Genomic DNA, 22920 nt, shown 5'->3' on the forward strand with positions numbered 1-22920 from the left:
GAACCCGTGTCCCTCAAAACAATGGTATTACAATGTTCTTTGAAGTTCAGCTATGGTGGGAACAAAATCCAACCATTAGATGATGCCTATTTTTTAATTAAAGGAACACCCCAAAGCCATTACCACAATGGTAATGGTGTTGAAGTGACTGGGAACCACTACCTGCCTCCATTACTAAAGCCACCCATGAAAGTTCTTTAGCAATAACCTCTATTAGCTTCCCTGAGCTAAGCTCTGCACTATAAGGAGGCTAACTGGAATTATTATGGTTAAAAAATATTTTAGTTTTAGAGCTAGAAATAGAGTGAAATTTAATATCACATATAGCATAAATCAATTACTAGGCTAATCCAATAAAGTGTAAGCGCTATTTTATCCATACAGTGTGGGATTTTCTCTCTCAAGTAGAGCCTTGCAAACCAGGGGTGATAGGGCTCTGGTCCATGTTTGTAACCACCCGTTTTAGCACGCTTTTATGGTAATACAATTACTCAGGATAATGTCAGTGAGAAGGGGGGCCAACAACAAAATGTTACATTTGACTGCTGTGAGTTTCATTTCATGACATTTGCCCTGACAGTGATCACATTACAACATGAATAATAAGTCGATCATTCATTACATGGGGGTTTATCACCGGTTCATAGGGACAGATTTTTATATCACACCAATAGTCTAGGGGTGTTTATACCTCAAAAAAAAAAAAAAATACCATTACACCGCAATATAATATTTTGCCTTTCAATGTCCCTTTTTTTTTTGAATATTCACTCAATTAAAAAACAAAATTATATTTTTAGTATAAATAAAACCACAAATTCACAAAATATAACCAAAATTCTGTCACTAAGCACTATTGTATTAAGTGACTTACTGCCTGGCTGATAAGTACATTGCAGAAAAAAAGTATTTTGATGTAGTGTATTACTGAAGGCTCACAAAACCAAGTTAATATTATACTGTGTAACCGAGACATCAAGGTCACATAAAGTGATGCTCAAAATAAATTATTTTACTCAGAACTCATTTACTTTTTGCAACACTTCAACTATTGTTGTAATTACAGACTAATTGATAGAAATAATTTAAGAGAAACCAACTTTCTTAAGGGAATCAGCTTTCTTAAACATTAGATCAGTTTTTTGAGACTTACGATTGTAAAACTAAAAAAAAGTTTAATAATATTTGTGTGATATGGACTTTGGCTACTTGTTGACAAGTTCCCCTTAAATATGAATTGCAATAGAAGGCAATTGGTAGTAAGTTTTCACAGTTGACATAACGTCTGTGAGAAAAAGTCAACGCACTGATGTCCATCTACCAATAGACACTTTAAATATGGTCAATGATCCATTGATAAAGCCGCCGAAGCGGAGAAACGCTTCTGGAGAGGTCTGACTCACATCAATGATAGCCATCACCCAAACTACAGAGAAGAGGAATATTTGGAATCTTTGCAGCTCCAACATCTAGCTGACTCGGGACACCGAGAATTTCAGATAAGGTCTGGACTCTATCTCCTTATAAGGAGTTTCATAACTGATACTCTTTTCTTTCTGTTTTATATACACGAGGAACATTAGGATGGAGTGAAAAACTTTTTGCATTTTGGCAAACCAAATTGGACTTTCATTTATCATTTTTTCACCCCCTTTTTTTGGATTTCCTTTTTTTTATCCTTCAAATACTTTTTTACCTTTGGTGTATTTTATTAGGCTGTGTGATATTATTTCTTGTATAGATATATACAACTGTTTAGAGAAGAATGGTTTATGTGTTATTCTGTTTTAGTACTTTATAGGTAGTTAGGTTTCCTACTTCTACACCCTGTTCTTATCTCTACTCATTTTAATCAGCGCTCCACCACGAGTATCTTTGCCTATATACTTTAAATATGGATTTTGCTGTCACATTCCATTAGACAAGCCCTACAGGAGAAATAAGGCAAACAGGAAATCGTAATGTGTTAATAATAATCATTGATCTGCAAAATGATCCACTGTCAACAATTTTTTTTTTTCCATTTATAGTTGCCTAGAGCAAGTCTAAACTTACCGCATATAGTATATTGGGTCTTGAGTTTTTGGGATGTTCAAAGATGCCAAAAACATTTGGCTATTCATAAATAGTATAGAGAACATCAAATTTAATGTTACTTGAAAGTACTTTTTCACAGAAAAAAAAACATTCTGATCTTTATATGTATTTATACACATAGGTGCACAGTTATCAGAATCATATAATTTCTATTATATAAACTACAAGAATGTTAACGTTATAAACTTAGTAGAAAGATGTAAGGCTGTTTATTGTATTATACACTTGGCATTTGTTAAATTAGTCACAAATGTGTTTCGTCCTCATGGCAATTCTCACGATAAACCTCAAGTTCTGTGATAATAACAGAATCTGAAAAATTAATATATGCACCTTCTCCCACATATACACACATATATATATATATATATATATATATATATATGGAACCCAGGTAGGGGGGAAATATTTTATTGTGCTATAAATTTAGGTAGCAGCTCATTTGAGAACTGTAATACTAGAATGAGAAAGCTTAGACTATGCACTAAATTATAATAGATAAGACATCAATTTTAAAAAAAATTCTTTTAGATATCAATTACAGATAATTATGAGCACCAAAAGAGCCTTAGCTTAATGAAGCAGCTTAGTGTACAAATAATGCCCGTGCAGTCTTTCTGTGCAATTCTATGTTCTTTTGGAGTTAAATCACTTTATTCAGTCAAGGCATACAACCTCCTTATAAACTTGAAAAAACTGAATTCTAGAGCTTTAATTATTGCGCAGTGTGTTTAATTTAGACTTTGTCATTTTAAGATTGAGCAGCGTCTGTCCCCAAATCTCTCCTCTCTCTGTGTTTTAACATTTAAAAGTACATCTATTTATACCTTAGGTGTCTTCTTTTTAGGGTTTCTGTAGTTCATATATAAAAAAGTAACACTTCTTTTACTTTATTCATTTTAGGACCTCTCTTAACTTGGCAAAAATAGGCCATAACGTAAGGGTGCACACGTCATGGAAAATCCCCTGACTTAGGACAAGATGGCATCCTAAAGTCTGAACATCTTATCTATTGTTTATTTGTCATGACCTAGACATCTTATTTATTGTTTATACTAAATTTCCATTATCCCAGGACAAAATGGTGTAAGTCAGGATGACATCGCATAGCCTTAAATATATTATTGCATTGCTTGTTTTGTATTAAGCTAAGACAAATTGACATAAATATGTTATGCACTGAAAGTAGGTAGCAGGTCATTGCTTAAAGAAACATTATATGTTCCATTTCTAACACCTTGTCAGTTTGCAATATCTCTTATAGATAAAGTACACAGTTTAAGAAATACAACATTTCATTCTAAAACTTGTAATATTTGCATTTGCCCATAACAATATAGTCAAACATTAATAAAAATAAATCTAAAATGTGTAAAACCTCTCTCATATAAATAGCTTACAATACTTATTAATCCTCTAATTCGAGGACTACCAGGTGAATAAGAATCCCAATAAAACAACTGGCACAGAAATAAAGCAATAGCTGAAAACAATATAAAAAGTACATAGTTTAGTATAGATGAACCTAACCACAAGCCCCTTGTGAATATGTGATACACTTACAATGGTGCAATTTTAAAAATGCCTAAAAGGTTCCACAGATTCTGCCCAAAGAGATACTGTAGTGCCAGGAATACAAAGCTATTGCTCCCCCTACCTCCCCCTTCTCCCGCACCCCCTCCCCCCGGTAAATATAGGATTAAAAACGTTATTTACTTACCTTTTCCCAACACCGATGTCCCTCAGCGCTGGGATGACACTCCTCCCCCTCTAATGGCTCGCAACAAGCAGGTGTAATGCGCATGCATTCATTTTACTATTTCTCTTTGCTAATATAATTAACTAAAGAAAGAGAAAAGATAATAATACTCACCTCCATATCGTGTAATAAAACTGACGTTCCATCATGTTTTAGCAATATCAATTAATTATGATGTCTTGGCAAACAGTACTTTAACAGTACCATTCATTTGCCATAATTAGGAAATGTATGCCCTGCTAGATGCATTTGGTTTGGAATTTTAGTAAAGCGAGTACTTTGTGAACACTGCTAATCCCATACATTAAAACAAACAAACACAAAAGTGCAAGATTCCTGGCTATCGGAACCTGCAGTGTGTCCACAGAACCCTATATAGGGGGTAACCCTTGGATGTATACAAAACACTATAACTGAAAGTGATCCCTGGCAAAAGAGCTTTGGGAGCACCAAAAAGAGTTCTCTTGGCGTTGCAAATATATATACAGATTAAAAACACCTTTATTATAGGGCATAAATCCCCAAAGAAAAAATAAACTTAAATAAAACCCATCACATCTAGGAAAACACAGGGAGACCTTAGGTCTATATAAGAATAGGAGTAAGCAGGTATAGAGTTGCTAAGAGATAGATAATGCAATATTCTAGATCTCAAATAATTGAGTGTCTTCTATATAATCTGTACTGGCACCATTAGCACTTTAAATCTTAGCAGTAGTCTGTAGATAGTAGGTAAATGTATCCTTAATTAGGAGCTAAAAACTAAAGATTAAAGATAATTGATCACAATGCGTTGATTACTAAAAGTAACATTTTATATTCTGGTACTGGTCTAGAAATGGTGGATAAAAGTATCCTTACTTATAAACTTGTGAACTAGAAAACAGTTAATTGGATTGCTAGCAAACTATCCATTACTTAGACCACCAAAAGTATCAAAGACCTAGAAACCATAAGCTATGAAACTGTATCCATAGATACTACAAAGTTAGCTCTCTCTTATAATTGCAATAAACATCTAAACTCAGAAGAACCTGCTGAAAATTCTATATCATCTTGGTTAGTGAAGGATCCTTACACTAAATAGACTCCTTATAATGTCTCTTTCCCACCCAGTGTGCACATCAAACAGTGCTGTGGTTTAAAACAAAAAAAGCATAATACCTAACGCACGTTTCGGTGCTACTGAAGCGCCTCTGTCTAAGGTGAGTGTGGTACTGATCAAATAGTAATTTATACCGTGCGGTATAACCTTCTGGACCAATCCGAAACGCGGACATGCATACCTAGCTCGCGCCGAAATCAGAGGCAACCTGTGTATCTGGGGGTCCGTCTGACTCCTCCTTCCTGGACCGCCCCTGGGCGTTTACCGGGGCGGACCCCCCTCCATGTTAGGGGCCGGTGATCGCAACACCAGGATTTCCATTCAAACTAAGTACCGCCCATTTGGGCGTTTCCATGGGCGGACCTATTCTTTGTATAGCGAGTACATGTAGTATATGCCCTGTGTAACAAGGAGTTCGCCCGGCCCATGTATCCAACTAATGGGCATATTAATGGGCGAATCTAAATCTCCTTATAAAGGGGATGTTAGTAATAACCTCTGTATCTAACAGATACTATTCCCATATAGTTCCAATCCATAATAAATGGAGATCAGCAGAGAGCATCAGGGAACAGAGATACTATCATGGTGATTCCACATGGTTATTAGTAGTGTATAAAGTTGTTTCGCTTGGTTGTTTTATTATGTTACACTGCTCTTAAATGAGTATATCCCCTCAGTACGTTATTGGTTACATACAACATCCAAACAGAGCTACCTACATAGATTGATCCATGTTCATTATTAACAATATCACTATGCTTAACATGAGTCACAAACTGACCCTATATATATATATAGTGTATATACATAAGAGTTATGAAGGATTATGTTCTGATATCAGTCAGCACCTTTATGCTTGATCCCTATATTATTTATTGGTGTTATCAAAAATAAAAATAATAATAATAATAAATGCAAAACCAACATATATACATATTTAAATTTTTTACAAGTGCAGAGCGTCTACTCATTACGATGGGTCAATGAATGGGGTAAACGTAAAACCCTAATTTAGACCCTTGGGTGATAGGGTATCGAGTTTATGGATCCAGTAACATTCCCTTCTTTTAAGGGTCTGCTCCAGATCTCCTCCTCTTCTACCCATTTGGATTCTTTCAATTCCCGCAAATTTTATACATTTAGGTGTGTCTATATGATGAGATCTGACATGCCTAGCAACTGGAGTGTCTCTATTGGAGGTCACGAATGGATATGTTCCATTATGCGTCTCTGAAAGGGGCGTATGGTCTTGCCCACGTATTTTATGCCGCACTTGCATGTCAGCAGATAGATCACACCTGAAGTATAACAGTTAAAAAAACAGTTGTATAGGAATTTTAACGGTGTCTGTGGAGTCTGTAAGTACTTTGGATCCTTTGGCAATGAAACAACATGCCACACACCTCCCACATTGATATGTGCCATGTACTGTGATCCAACTGTTTTTATTGTTGTCTTAGATGTAGATAGATGGCTGGGTACTAGCATCTCCTTGATATTTCTGCCTCTTCTAGCTGTAATAGACACCTTAGATGAAATGGTGTCACTCAGGTGTGGGTCCTGTGTTAATAGTGGCCAGAATCGCCCCAATACTTTTTTGGCTTCCTTCCAGCCCGCATCATAATTTGCTATATATCTAATCTGCGTGTTGGGTTCCTGTTTAGTCTCATTCTGTAGTAGGGTTTCACGATCACAATTGAATGCTCTTTGATAAGCCTGCTTTAGGCATCTGCTAGGATATCCTATTTCTCTGAATCTCTACCTTAACTCAGTGGCCTTACATTTGAAATCATCAAAAGATGAACAGTTTCTTCTTAATCTTAGATATTGACCTACTGGGATACCCCTTTTTAGGGGAGTGGGATGATAGCTTTCCCATCTAAGCATGTTATTTGTTGACGTGGGTTTTCGGTATAGAGTAGTTTTAACCTCCAAACTCTCGGTTATCATGAGTGTACAGTCTAGGAAATTAATTCCATCGTGAATTTAAGATTGAGATTGTTCTCATTTAGTGCTCCTACAAAATCTTCAAAGTGTTTCCTGGTACCTGTCCAGATCACGAGGATGGCATCTATGTGCCTTCTCCACAGATGGACATGATCAGTATATTTTTTTATGTGGTTCTGAAAAAACAATCTCGCTTTCCCACCATCCCAGGTGCAGGTTGGCATAAGCAGGGGCACAAGACGTCCCCATAGCAGTCCCCTGTACCTGGTGATACTACGTATTCTGGAAAAGAAAGAAATTATGAGTTAGAATGAATCGCAGTAGATCCAACACAAAATTTGTGTGAATACTGTGTTCCAGTCCCCTTGTTTTTAGCAAGTGTTCAACATGACCTAAGCCACTCAAGTGTGGTATGGAGGAGTACAAGGCCTCCACATCCAGGCTACAGAGTACTGCTCCTTTTGGTACTTTGAATGATGTCAAACACTTCAAACTATCCTTTGTGTCTTTAAGGTAAGATGGTAGTGTCTCCACAAAAGGACGTATAATCCTATCCACATATATACTCCCTTTGCTAGTGAAATTATTGGACCCTGATACTATTGGTCTCGCTGTGAGTGTTTCGTACTGTTTGTGTATTTTTGGGAGACAATAAAACGTGGAAATTGTTGGATTCTTTACGAAGACACTACCATACTTCTCTTTCATTAATATACCCTGATCAAAAGCTCGATCTAGAAGAGTTTTGTACTCCATTTGAAATTTACGTGAAGGATCGTTAATAAGTACTCTATAGGTCTCCTTATCAAGAAGGATAGATTCTGCTGTTTGTATGTAATGCTGTCTGTTCATTAAGACAATGTTGCCACCCTTGTCTGCAGGCTTGATGATAATATCATCATTGTCTTTCAGATCACATAGGGCTTTCCATTCTGTCCTAGATATATTGCCTCTAGGTCTCACTATAAGCATGTCCATATTGATCTTTTTGATCATATTAGTGGTGGAATCCACAAACATATCAATGTTCTTAAAATCCCTAAAATTGGGTGTAAACTTGCTCTTTGGGCGAAGGTCAGTGTAGGGTACTATGGAGCTACTGTCATTATTCTCAAGTAGAGACACCAATTATTGTAGACATTGGTATTCTCTTGGATTAATTCTTAATTCTGTAGCCTTCTTCTCGTCCTTCTTTTTAAAGAACTTATGTAAGGCCAATCTTCTGCCAAACAAATTAATGTCTTTAATCCATTTAAAATGGTTGAATGGGGGAATTGGAACAAAAGATAGGCCCCTCATCAGTATCTTAATCTGTGTAGAGGTGAGAGTAATGTCTGACAGATTTACAACTCTCATATCATTCCTTAATAACGTCTGCGTGCCTTTCCCCTGTTCCGGATTTGTCTGTGGGTTTGTATATCCCCCTCTCGGGGGATCTGCCCTAAAAAAGAGACCCCCTTCTTTAGGATTCCCTTGTTGGTTTGTGGGTTCCAATTTCCAGTAGGGACAGGGATTTGCTCATTATCTGTATCTGATGTTTCGTAATCCGATGTAACATAGTGATCTGAATCTGCCCTCGTAGTTTTTCTAAAACGTCTATACACTTTACCCTTTCTATAGTCCTCATTATCTCTCAGGAATTTCCCATGTTTATGGCTTTTTATGGTATTTTGATATTTATTGAGATTCTGTTGTAATCTCTGTTCTTGTACCATGAAAGAGAGATCATCCTTACAACTTTGAATGCCCTCTACTGCTAACTTAACTTTTTCATCTACTGATTTCAGCCTGATCTGATTCAAATCTGTGTAGGATGTCCATGAACTTTTTAGAACAGGTATCTGCTGCTTCTTCCCATTCCTTTAAAAGAGCCGGATCATCCATTTCAATATTGGGGGTGGTCTGGATTCTGAGCCCCCTCGGTATCATTGACTTGCTTAAATACTTCTGTAATGAAGTCACTTCCCACCCCAACCTAATCTGTCGTTTACACAGATTCGACAGGATTCTAAATTTGACATTTATATTATCCTGTTCAGGTAGATAGGTCATATCCTTATCAGAAAATACTGACTCAACATCTGTACACCATTGGTTGGATTCTTTAAGTTGGGATAGAAAGTTTGCCCTATTTAGAGTATAGATTCGCTCTGCACTTAAGTATATATGTTGACACACTTTAATGGTATTGAAACCTCTATAAATAGATTAGAATAAAACAAACAAACACAAAAGTGCAAGATTCCTGGCTATCGGAACCTGAAGTGTGTCCACAGAACCCTATATAGGGGGTAACCCTTGGATGTATACAAAACACTATAACTGAAATTGATCCCTGGCAAAAGAGCTTTGGGAGCACCAAAAAGAGTTCTCTTGGCGTTGCAAATATATATACAGATTAAAAACACCTTTATTTTAGGGCATAAATCCCCAAAGAAAAAATAAAACCCATCACATCTAGCAAAAACATAGGGGAGACCTTAGGTCTACATAGGAATAGGATTAGGATTCATTGTAGGATTCATTGTGATCAATTATCTTTAATCTTTAGTTTTTAGCTCCTAATTAAAGGAACACTATAGTCACCTGAACAACTTTAGCTTAATGAAGCAGTTTTGGTGTATAGAACATGCCCCTGCAGCCTCACTGCTCAATCCTCTGCCATTTAGGAGTTAAATCCCCTTGTTTATGAACCCTAGTCACACCTCCCTGCATGTGACTTGCACAGCCTTCCATAAACACTTCCTGTAAAGAGAGCCCTTTTAAGGCTTTCCTTATTGCAAGTTCTGTTTAATTAAGATGTTCTTATCCCCTGCTATGTTAATAGCTTGCTAGACCCTGCAAGAGCCTCCTGTATGTGATTAACGTTCTATTTAGAGATTGAGATACAATTATTTAAGGTAAATTACATCTGTTTGAAAGTGAAACCAGTTTTTTTTTTTTCCATGCAGGCTCTGTCAATCATAGCCAGGGGAGGTGTGGCTAGGGCTGCATACACAGAAACAAAGTGATTTAACTCCTAAATGACAGTGAATTGAGCAGTGAAATTGCAGGGGAATGATCTATACACTAAAACTGCTTTATTTAGCTAAAGTAAGTAGTGTTCCTTTAAGGATACATTTACCATCTATCTACAGACTACTGCTAAGATTTAAAGTGCTAATGGTGCCAGTACAGATTATATAAAAGACACTCAATTATTTGAGATCTACAATATTGTATTATCTATCTCTTAGCAACTCTATACCTGCTTACTCCTATTATTATATAGACCTAAGGTCTCCCCTGTGTTTTTCCTAGATGTGATGGGTTTTATTTAAGTTTATTTTTTCTTTGGGTATTTATGCCTTATAATAAAGGTGTTTTTAATCTGTGTATATATATTTGCACTCTTTTTGGTGCTCCCACAGCTCTTTTGCCAGGGATCACTTTCAGTTATAATCACATACATTGTATAGGATTTAGATATGAAAGCACCAGTCTTAATCTGATTGGTTACTTAATCCACCAATCAGTTCTCTGTGTTATTTTACACAGCGTGGGGGAAATTCCAAAGAACTTTCCCACGCTGTGTAAAATGACACAGAGCACTCTGATTGGTGGATTTCAAGCCAACCAGAGTGCTGTGACAGGTAAATGTAGAGACGTACCTGTCAGTCTCTTCATTTACCTGTCAGAGCACTCTAATTGGATGGCTTAAACCCACCAATCAGAGTGCTCTGAGCCTAATTGCAGGGCAGGCAAGGCTTTATAAGCCCTTCCCCATCCTGCAGAGCTCAGTCCTCCATGGGTGAAGTAGGATTATTATTTTTTTGCGCTTGTTTTTTTTTAAAGTGCGTCGGTTATTCTGGATTTTTATATGGCCTTTTTTGGGGCTGAGAAAAGAAGATTTTAGAAGAAAGAATACATCAAATGGTAAGTCATTTTTTTTTTTTTTTATAGGTATTTAGACAAGGGTCCCTCATTATTTTTAGGTTGAGGGGGTAGGTAGGGGTATTTTTTTTGGGGGGGAGGGGGTGAATAGGGGTTTGGGGACCCCTAGTCACCTGGGGGGGAATTTTTCTTTAGACCCCCACGCACTGCTCAGGGGTGGGGGCCGGGGGGAGGACATTAGTTCCTCCCTTTATTGTTATTTAGGGCCCCCACCCGCCGTGCAGGTTTGGGGGCCGGGTGGGAGGACCTTAGGTCACCCCCCTTATTGTTATTTAGGGCCCCCACCTGCTGCGCCGGGGTGGGGGCCGGGGGGAGGACATTAGGTCCCCCCCATTTTTATTTATGGCCCCCACCCATCGCTCAGGGGTGGGGGCCGGGGGGAGGACATTAGTTCCCCCTTATTGTTATTTAGGGCCCCCACCCATCACACAAGGGTGGGGGCCGGGGGGAGGACATAAGGACCCCCCAATTTTGATTTATTGCCCCCACCCACTGCTCAGGGGTGGGGGCTGGGGGTGAGGACAATAGGTCCCCGCCCTTATTGTTATATAGGGCCCCCACCCACCGCACTGGGGTGGGGGCCGGGGGGGGCAATAGGCCCCCTTTAGTTTAAAAGCCCCCACTCGTGCGTCGTGGGTGGGGGCTCAGGAGGGGGGAATGTTTTTTTTTTTTCTTAACAGTGAGCAGCAAAAGGCTGCTCACTGTTTAATAGACACGCCCCTACTCATGGTATAGCGAGTAGGGGCATAATTTACTAATACTAAGTGACCAGCTTCTATAGAGGCTGGGTCACTTGCTGCAATGGTCAATCACAGCCATGCCATTAGTAAGCATAGCTGTGATGGCTTCTAAGGGCACATTAGTCAAACGCTTGTTGATTGGCTGCCCGACAGCCTTTACAAAATGTGTCATTAAATCGCCGAACACCGAACTCCAACCCAAACATACAGTGATATGTCCTTGTTCGGGTCCAGGGTCCAAAATTCATAATGTTCGGTACTTTTCAGTTCGGGTTCTCTCAACTCTTTATAAATAAACATTTAAATCCAAAACTACATTCTAAAGCAGCACAGATTCTATATCACCGTGTTGTTTACCCCCTTAAAGGACCACTCTAGTGCCAGGAAAACATACTCGTTTTCCTGGCACTAGAGTGCCCTGAGGGTGCCCCCACCCTCAGGGACCCCCTCCCGCCCGGCTCTGGAAAGGGGAAAGGGGTTAAATCTTACCTTTTTCCAGCGCTGGGCGGGGAGCTCTCCTCCTCCGATCCGCCTCTTTTTCTCCCCGTCGGCTGAATGCGCACGCGCGGCAAGAGCTGCGCGCGCATTCAGCCGGTCACATAGGAAAGCATTCATAATGCTTTCCTATGGACGCTGGCGTGCTCTCACTGTGAAAATCACAGTGAGAAGCACGCAAGCGCCTCTAGCGGCTGTCAATGAGACAGCCACTAGAGGACATAGGGGGAAGGCTTAACCCATTCATAAACATAGCAGTTTCTCTGAAACTGCTATGTTTATGAAAAAATGGGTTAACCCTAGAAGGACCTGGCACCCAGACCACCTCATTAAGCTGAAGTGGTCTGGGTGCCTAGAGTGGTCCTTTAAGGACACATGACGGAAATATTCCGTCATGATTCCCTTCTATTTCCTTAAAGAGTTAAAAAGATTTTTGAATGTTAATGGTGTTTTTTGGACATTCCATATTGAGAGTCAATCTCTTTTACCTGCTAATACTGTCTTACAGTTCATATTATTTGTAAATAATATAGCAGCAGGAATACAAATAAACATCAAACGCAAAGGGATAAATATAGTAATTTTAATACTTTATCGGACAATTAAAAACATAGCAGAATAGTCGAAGCAGTTAAGCTAATAGTGACATATGTCTATTTTAACTTAAATTTTTAGCAGTTTTAAATAAACTGCTAAAAATTAAAAATATATTAATGGAACTGTCACTCCCCAGGATCTGTGATATTACATTTACATTACCCCTATATGTAACACATATGTATTTGTAAGATTTGGAGAAAAAAAAATAGAAATCCACGCCTCTTTGTCCTGAAGTTTTTTTTTGCAAGAGACAACATCAAACAATGGCCTTAATATTTTTCTTACATTTAGATTGAATATTTAGCAAAATACATTACAAACCAGTTCAGACTAGGTATAGGTAGAGCATCATTTTGGATACGCTTTTCAAAAGATTTAATATTTTGAAAAATACTTGAATAAAAAAAAAATATATATATATAATTTTATTTTTTTTAAATTCAAGTATTTTTCAAAATATTAATATTGGTCCGTTATAATTTCACATAGCTCAGAAATTTTATAAATCATCTTTACCAAAGGTGTAATCATTTGAATAAAAGAATATAGGAACTGTACATATGTACTATCAAGGTACTTCATTGGTAGAGATGTCCCGAACAGTTTGCCAGGAACTGTTCACCGGCGAACATAGCCCCACGGCAGGCGAACATATGCGATGTTCAGTCCGCCCCCTATTCGTCATCATTGAGTAAACTTTGACCCTGTACCTCCAGTCAGCAGACACATTCCAGACAATCAGCAGCAGACCCTCCCTCCCAGACCCTCCCACCTCCATGACGAATAGGGGGTGGACCGAACATCGCATATGTTCGCCCGCCGTGGCGACCGCGGACAAGCTATGTTCGCCGGCGAACAGTTCCCGGCGAACTGTTCGGGACATCTCTATTCATTGGCTATGATATTTGGGGCAATCATTAACTAAATGTATAAAAATGATACACATAATAAAATGTACACTTAACTATGCAATCATATACCTGCGCATATAGTTGATAGTTAACAATATGAAAGTATAGAATACAACATTACATCTTTACTTATTATATATTAACTTCTGTTGCATGACTTTGTCTTTGCTTCGAGCCAAAACCATCTGGAAATCAACGAGCAGATGTTATTTTACTAGTGTTCCAGTTTTAGATCTTTTCTTAATTTGTATGGTCCGGGGTAATTTGTTTCCAAAATTACATGAAAAAAGAGGAAAATGATTTCCCTTATAATGCAATGTCCATACTAATTTTATAATTTATAGTTTGTTTACACACATAGACACACGTGATTTCCAGCAGTTTTGGGTATTAATTTTATTTTTTTTATTTTATAGTTTCAAATTGTATTTGAAATATTTATTGTTATGATAATTTTGGAGATATAAAAAATTATTCAGGGATCCTGCTTATCCTATTTATGCATTCCCTTGTGTATTGACTGAGATTCATAAGCTCAAAGTTGTGTGGGTTCTTTTTCATAGATAGTTATTATTACCTTGGTAAATATCCCTTTATTTAAAGTAATATGCTGTATCAAAGAAAGAGTAAACAAAAGCCAAAGCAGAAAGTAAAACAGAAATATAAAACAAGAGGGGTTCACATGACCCACATCAAATAGACAATTTGAGATACACAGGTCTCAGTTGAGCAAAAACATTAAGATGTATAGTACACAGCGCCCCTTCTTATATTGATGTGCAGGAATCAAGACAAATATTTGTCTTTGTGTCCGCTGAAATCTGTCAATGAAAGTAGTAGCCAGCCAATGCGTGGGCCCTGTGGACAAGCTATTTGCTGTGCTAAAAATCAGTCCCTCGGTGGAGCAAAGCTCTTCAATTTTGGTAAACGACAAGCTGGAGGGCTAATTTGTTGTTTCCAGAAAGGGGAATCATAAACTGTAAATTAGTTATTATGCCAGAAGGTGGGAGTCATGCTATGGTGGAGAATCATGGGTGCTAGTGCCAGGAATGGAGGTGTGTCAGAGAACTATACACGGATATTTTAACAGTACTCATGACACATTGCAATGGCTTATGATTATGGTTTAGGAACCCAAGAAGTCTAGGTGGTCTATTACTACAAAAATCCAATGATTTCCTTAATGCGAGATTAAGCACCAAACCAAGCAGTTTTATTTACAGGACAATTAGCATACAACTACTATCACTCTTTCTTGCACTCCTACATCAGCAGCCATATTTCTTCACAAACATGTAGGAGCTTGTAAAAAAAAATGCAGTGTGAGTGGTTTTAGAAGGACACTTAAGGCACCAGATCACTCCATCTCAATGAAGTGCCCTTGCCATTCAAAACATTCCATCTTGCAAGAACCACATCCGAACCTATACAAAGTATGGAATTATAAATATTCACAAAGCACCAATTTTAACAAAATTCTGAACCAAATTAATTGAACAGGATGCACATTAAACAATTGTTATTCACTTGCTTTTCTGTGCAGAGAACTCTGGCAGACAAGTCCAACTTCTCTCAAGACGTGCATGTCAGAAATCTCTGATTGGTTGACTTATCAATCCTCCCCCTGAATATTATATTTAGTGCTGCCACCCACGGCCAATGGATGGGAGCCAGGGAGAACACTAGATCCCCCTCCCTGTATTATAAAAGCTCCCCCATAAGGATATTCCCCACCCTTTATTTTATTAAATAGACCAGATCTTCTGGCCACATCGGCTCATTATTCAGTTACACTTCAGCTCGGAGTTACGAAATTTGCACAATGACTCTATCCACCCAAATTCAGACAAATTTCAGTTAATAACAAAATGAACCTCTACATCTAGTAGACAGACATGCTTCTGAAAAAAGTACACACATAGCTGGTTTGTTTTAGCTTAATGTCTTATATTTAGAACTCTGGCCTTGATTTTATATTTTGGATAAGCTTTTAAAATTATATAAGTAATGAAATATATGATATTCTCTCTTTTTTTTATTGATAAGCTTTATAAATTATTTTTTTTACAAAATACAAAATAATCAAAAAATATATTTAAAATATACCAAAATATTAATAGATCATAACTATGCAATCAGTTGCACAAGCAGCAATTTATTTATGGGAAATGGCGAGTGCTGCTCATGTGGTGTGTGTGTTCTCAATGTTTCTCTTCTAGAAGGTAGATCAGACTTCGAATGGGAATATGTGCTGAATGACTGATGGTTCATTTTACTGACAGCTACTTTAGCCTACATTTTGCAATTCAGTTCTCAATTCAATGTAATTTGCTCTTTAGTGAATGAACCCCTGAATATACAAGGATGAATGGAGCCAATGTGCAATGAAAAATGCAAGTGGATGCTGCAAGTGGACATCTGCCCCTCCCCCACCTTTGACTTAAAAATTATTATAAGAAGGAATTATCCAACAAAACACACCAAAACAATTAATGACATAACAATTGTTCACATTTTACAGTTAATACAAATGTATTCCCGAAATATTAGTATGATGTTTTTTTTTCTAATCATATTACCTTTTAGGAATCATGCTTATGACAAAAGATATATATTACAAAACAATTTTTTGTAGGCATTCTTCATTATCTTGCTATTAATAGGGTGAAACTTTAAATAGAATTTCTGTGTGTATCTCATTTTTGAAATGTTAATATAATTTTTAAACAGTTCTTGAATAATAGGTATAAATGTCATTTAAAAGCAGACAGAAATGGTGTCACAGCATGTCTCCATTACCTGCCTCCTATGTAAATTCCAGCCGAAAGAACCATGTATGTTCTCTGACTAATTACAATTCTTCACATCAGAGACTTGCAATATATTTAGTAAACGTAAAGGGACTCTCCAGTGCCAGGAAAAAAAACCGTTTTCCTGGCACTGCAGGTCCTCTCTCCCTCCCACCCCCATCACATGTTGCTGAAGGGGTTAAAACCTCGGCGCTGGGTCAGGGTCCGCCCACACTCCTCCCCCACCGCCGTAACCCAGGTGGGAGACATATTGCGCATGCACGGCCGGCGGCGGAGGAGATATAATGCGCATGCGCGGCAATGCCGCACACGTGCATTAGACCTCCCCATAGGAAAGCATTGAATAATGCTTTCAATGCATTCCTATGGGGATTTCAGCAACGCTGGAGGTCCTCACATAGTGTGAGGACGTCCAGCGATGATATTACACACTTGTTACACTCGTGTTCTATTCACAAGAGGAGGACTTAACCCTTCAAGGTAATTATTGCAGTTTATGAAAACTGCAATAATTACACTTGCAGGGTTAAGGGTAGTGGGAGTTGGCATCCAGACCACTCCAATGGGCAGAAGTGGTCTGGGTGCCTGGAGTGTCCCTTTAACTGTTATATATTTGCTTCATTTGGTTAGAGACAATAAACGCAGTCATGGTGTGGGTACTGGACTGATGAAATAACTTATCCATATCATGACTTTGCCTTCTGATAGTAATGAAGATGACAAATCCCATCTTTAAATGTCTTGCGGTGTTAATTTGCAGACCAGTGCATAAAGATGAAAACATATGTTTTTGTTTATAGTACATATGGTGATCAACAGTAAAGCCAAATAGGAACAACAAGAGAACATGTGTGCTTGTCCCTGACCTTAACACTGTAGTCAGATTTCATCATTAAAGGGTTAATCCAACCATCATAGCCACTATAGCCCACTGTAGTGGTTATGATGGCAGAAGTACCATATGGGAGAAAAACAGTTTACAATGGTTTGCCCTCTCCGCATTGCATTTGGTCCTGTGTCTGAAGAGCTGCTGAAACTGGATGCTGTTGCTGCCACTCATTCACTGGCTGAAAGCATCAGCTGAATATAAATTTAGACAGCATTTTCACACAACTGATATTAGATAGAATATGCACTTAATTGACATTAGCCAGCCCATAACTCTTGTAACAGGCTAGCTGATAATGCCCCAAAGATGCTGCCGGAGATGGAGTTACACCTCTGCAGCAAAGGGGTTAAACTCAGTATTTCACTGCACATAAAGACTCCATGCACTATAATCACTTCAAATTACTCAAGCGGTCATGGTGCTTGGAGTAATCTTCTAAGATTTGACCTAGACTTGGGAGCTGCCCAAATTTTTGCATTGAATGGATGAAATTTTATCCAACAAGCAATTCATTCTTCATTTAATTTGTTGCATTTTGTATTCATCCATTATTATTTTCCACCTGGTGCTAAAATATTGATTATTTTCCAATGGTCTTCTTTACTTTTTATGGTAAGTTGACTTAGCTAAGATAAAGCACTCTTGAAAAGAGACCGTGAGAACAGCTACAAAAAAAAAAAAAATACCCTACTTTCTTTGAACTTCGCATACCTACTCATACAGTGAGTCAAAGCTATATTTAAGTCTAATTGTCATCTACTTTCCAAGAGTAATTACCAAACTGTACCGCCAAAATGATATCACCCAACATGTATCAAAGCTAGTTTTGGAAAATTGCAAACTTGGACTAAAGTTAAGGGTCCTTCAATGTTACATAAATATCCCAGCCTGTATGAGATTGGTTGGAGTTCAGATGCTCAATACGGCCTTAATTTACCATAATACAGGTTTCAGCATTGTGTATATTATATATTTTATTATTTATACATTTTATCAATATAAATAATAAAATATATTGCTACATTATTTAGATTATAAAAATAATGTACTATTATATTATTATACTCATGGGCAATAGTTGCCGTTTGATGCAGATGTCTTTAATACATCCCCTTTATATTTACTCCAATTAGATTCTAGTAGCATAGCAGCAGCTGGGGAGCAGGGGCAGTGCTAAGTGACATCAACCCTTTACTCCACTGGTAAATTTTATAGACTATTTTACATGCATTGACTTATGACCCTCAAAAAACCTTTACCTTTTAATACACCATATTCCCAAACTAGTGGTGTATGAATTAATTCAGTTTACATAAACCTACAAGTATATTTATAAACTTTACACTTGCTGCATTGACCCAACACTTGGCCACTCTAACGGAAATGAAAAAGTGTACAAAATAAAAACTGAAAGCAATCTTACATTTTTGTTGATCCACTATGTAATTTATCAAAACTTCGAAACTGTGTAAACCTTTCCAAACTTATCAATAAAAAGATTACCCAGCATTAAGAAGCATTAGGATAAGCGTAAAACCTTAGAAGGTGGTCATATCCTTCCAAAAATACCATTTTGTTAAAGGTCAAAGCAAGCTTACCAGAAAAAAGCAATTGCCGAATGTATCATTAACTTGAGTGCCTCTTAAATGTGACCTTAAAGAAAGCACAAGTGTACACAACAGCAAAATAAATCTATTAAACAAATAGAAATCAACACTTTGACGTTACAACTCAATTCCTTTTTATATGGAATATCGCTAGAATTCTTAATTGAAAATCATGTATGCCTATGCCTTCAAATATGTTTGCATATGTTATTGTAATATTATTAAATTATATTAAACAATAACTAAATTTTAATATTAATTAAAATATATAGTTAACGGTTCCTGCATTTTAAAGCAGCTGCTTGGCACTGTATGTTTTTTTTATATGGTGAAACAATAGTGACCGCATTCAGATCTGTGAAGTTATTTTTCAGTTCTGATGGCAGTGGAGACACGTGTGGTCATATTCTTGCATTAGTTACCAATTTGTAGTAACCACTGGATATAGTATATACTACTATCACGGCAGATAAATCTAAATTTACCTTTTGGGTAAAATGTGAGTTGCTACAATCATTCATAGAGATGAGAGAAACATTAAGACATTTATGCCACTAGGGCAGGGGTTCCCAACACAGTCCTCAAGTACCCCCTACCGGTCCATGATGTCTAAAGTGTTGTTTTTTTTTTCTAAAAACACCTTAGACACAGCTGGGTTATCCCTAAATCCTGGACTGTTAGGGGGTACGTGAGGACTGGGTTGGGAACTCCTGCACTAAGGTATCACATGGAAAACTTACTTGGACTACATGGTATGTAAATTCTGGATAGCATTTTGTAAAAGATCAAGAATGTTTTCTCTTTTACTTGGCTGTTGGGTAATGCTGTAACACATTGCAGTAACACATTGTAGCTCAATGTGGTTCTGGCCCCAAATGTAAGATTATGACTGCACACATCTGCTCATAAGTCCACTACTTACATACACAGATCAGGGCTGCTGCTTCTTGCACTTATCACCTTGACAAAAGTTTCCATTGGGTTATAGCTAGAACATCTGTTAATTTAAGTCTGGTGAGAACTACATAAGAAGCTATTTAAAATCAGAGTGATGATTTTTGGATTGATGTCTTAGAGAGAGCGCTAACAATTACCAAATGTATTCTTACCGAGATACATATATATTATTTACATTTAGATTTATTTTATTAAATAATTAATTTTAAATAAACAAAGCTATATTATAAACAAAACGAGTTTAAATGATTGCCTCATCTCACACTCATACTCAGTGGAACTCTGCATGTATCATCCTGCAGCAAATCCAACAACCCTCAGGCCTCATCTCACTCATACTCAGTGGGACTCTGCATGTAACATCCTGCATCAAATCCTGCAGCCCTCAGGCCTCATCTCACAATCATATTCAGTGGAACTCTGCATTAAACATCCTGTAGCAAATCCAACAACCATCAGCCTCATCCCACACTCATACTCATTGGAACTCTGCATTTAACATCCTGCAGCAAATCCAACAACCCTCAGGCCTCATCTCACACTCCTACTCAGTGGAACTCTGCATTTAACATCCTGCAGAAAATCTAACAACCCTCAGGAATTGACTGAAGCTTGGAAGATACTTCACCTTATTTATTCTTGCATTGCTGCCATATTTTCATGTGTTACTATAGGATTGTTACCATTTATACCTGTAGTTTGCCACTGTAATTTTCTGTGCATGCAGTTTGTATTATTGTAATTTAATGTTTCTGACCAATATTTCATGTAGACAGTTATTAATATTTTGGGTGATAGAATTTGGTTGCTAAACTTTTCAATTGTAAATAACACATGGCTAATCTACTTTATCCTGCCCTCCTCCCTCCTCCCCCTCTTTCCTATTCTCCTCCCAGATGTACATACCTTCATATAACTGTTCCATCTCTGTCTTTCAGGCCTCATCTCACACTCATACTCAGTGGAACTCTGCATTTAACACTCTGCAGCAAATCCAACAACCCTCACAACCTCCCACCCTCCCAGTTTTCCCCAAATTCACAGCTTGCTCCTCCAGCTGTTGGTGATTCTCCCTCAATTACCTCTCCATTCCCTTTATATTTTACCAACAGCTGCTTTTCTCTGTTAACAATTTGAGCCATCACCTCCAAATTTCCCCTGCTGCCTTTTGTCTCAAATCCCCATTGTATCCTTTAGATTTTAAGCTCACGGGCTATCTAGCTAAGCACTCTGTATAAAAGAGCTCCAATGTCAAGTTATCAGCTTACGGCCAGGGCTCGCTCGACCTGTTGTCTGTGTAAATTGTATGTTCTCCACTAATTGTACAGTGCTGCAGAATCTATTGGAGCTTTATAATTACCAGTAATAAATAAATAAGTAATAACTAAATACATTTACTTAAAGAGACACTATAGTCACCAGAACATCTACAGTTTATTATATTTGTTCTGGTGAGTATAATCATTCCATTCAGGCTTTTTGCAGTAACGCTGTCTTTTCAGAGAAAATGCAATGTTTACATTACAGCCTAGTGGTAACTCCACTGGCCACTCCTCAGATAGCTGCTAGAGGTGCGTCCTGGGGCAGAGCTGCAAAGCGTGCAGCACTGCCATAAAGTGTTTCCACCCTCTGCATTCAGACATCAAACTTTCCTCATAGAGATGCATTGATTCAATGAGAAGATGCTGATTGGCTAGGGCTGTGTTTTACTTGTGCTGGCTCTGCCCCGATCTGCCTCCTTGACAGTCTCTGACAATCCTATGGTGAAGCATTGTGATTGGCTCAGACCACTACTTTTGATGATGTCAGCAGGCAGGTCAGAGGCAGACAGGGACAGACTTGGATACAAGTAAGGTTTTACTATTTTTAGGGAAGCAAGAGGGGGCCAGATGTTGGTTTCAATGTAAATTAAAGAATTGTCATGGAGTGCTTTATATGATTTTAAGCTGGACAGCAAAATGTATCGGGTTAAGATGGGAGAGGATTGTCGTGATACTGAAAGAAGAAGAATATCTCAGAATAACTAAACTGTGTCAGTATTGAGTGAGAGAGTTTAAGATAAAAAGAAAATTTGAGATGTAGGGGAACGTGACTGGGGATGGAGAATGTGCTTAGATTGCTGCCTTAGTGCAGCATAAAACCTGTAAAATAAGGAGGAAGTTTGGGAATGTAAGGTTACTCAAAGAGGGAATATAAATGGGGAAGGAGTAGTGTGTTAGAAGTAGAGTACAGGCATCTGGGCTCAAGAGAAAAGGTGGTCATAAGGGCGTTCTTGCGATCTCTTTGACGTTGCGGGATCTCGTTGACGTCTGTATCGTGGGATCTCGTCGACATCAGAGTTGCGGGATCTCGTCGACATCAGTGTCGCGGGATCTCGTGGCGCATGCCTTCTCCCTTCTGGCACAGAAAAAGATCTGGGACAGAGAGAGAAGAGACAGAACAGAGAGAGAAGGGACAGAACAGAGAGAGAAGGGACAGAAAGAGAGAAGAGACACAATTAAGAGAGAAGGGACAGAATACTGAGATTTGAGAAAGAATACTGCGATTTTTTTTGGCAGAATAAAGAGATTTGAGACAGGATAAAGAGGTCTGTATAATGACAGAATAAAGAGATCTGGACCAGAAAAAAGAGATCTGTATGGTGACAGAATAAGGAAATATGAGACAGAATAAAGAGATCTGTATGGTGACAGAATAAAGAGATTTGAGACAGAATAAAAAGACCTGTATGTTGACAGAATAAAGAGATTTGAGACAGAATAAATATATCTGAGACAGGAATAGTGGGGAGATAATAAGAGATCATATTAAAATGTATAAGCAGTTTCATTATAAATTAACATAAAATAAAAATCAATATTATAAAGAGTAAATAAAAGTGAAAATAGAAATTAGATGATATTTGCATAAATAGTTACATCTGCATCCATTTGCCTTCAATCAAACACCAACTTCACTCACTACTTCACTCACTATGTTAATTTATAATTGCATTGTGTATGTCTGCCATATCTATAACAATGTTTTTATAACTGCATTGTATATGTCTCCTATAGTTTGTGTACCA

This window comes from Pelobates fuscus, chromosome 1 (genome assembly GCF_036172605.1).
Source record: "Pelobates fuscus isolate aPelFus1 chromosome 1, aPelFus1.pri, whole genome shotgun sequence".
NCBI lineage: Eukaryota > Metazoa > Chordata > Amphibia > Anura > Pelobatidae > Pelobates > Pelobates fuscus.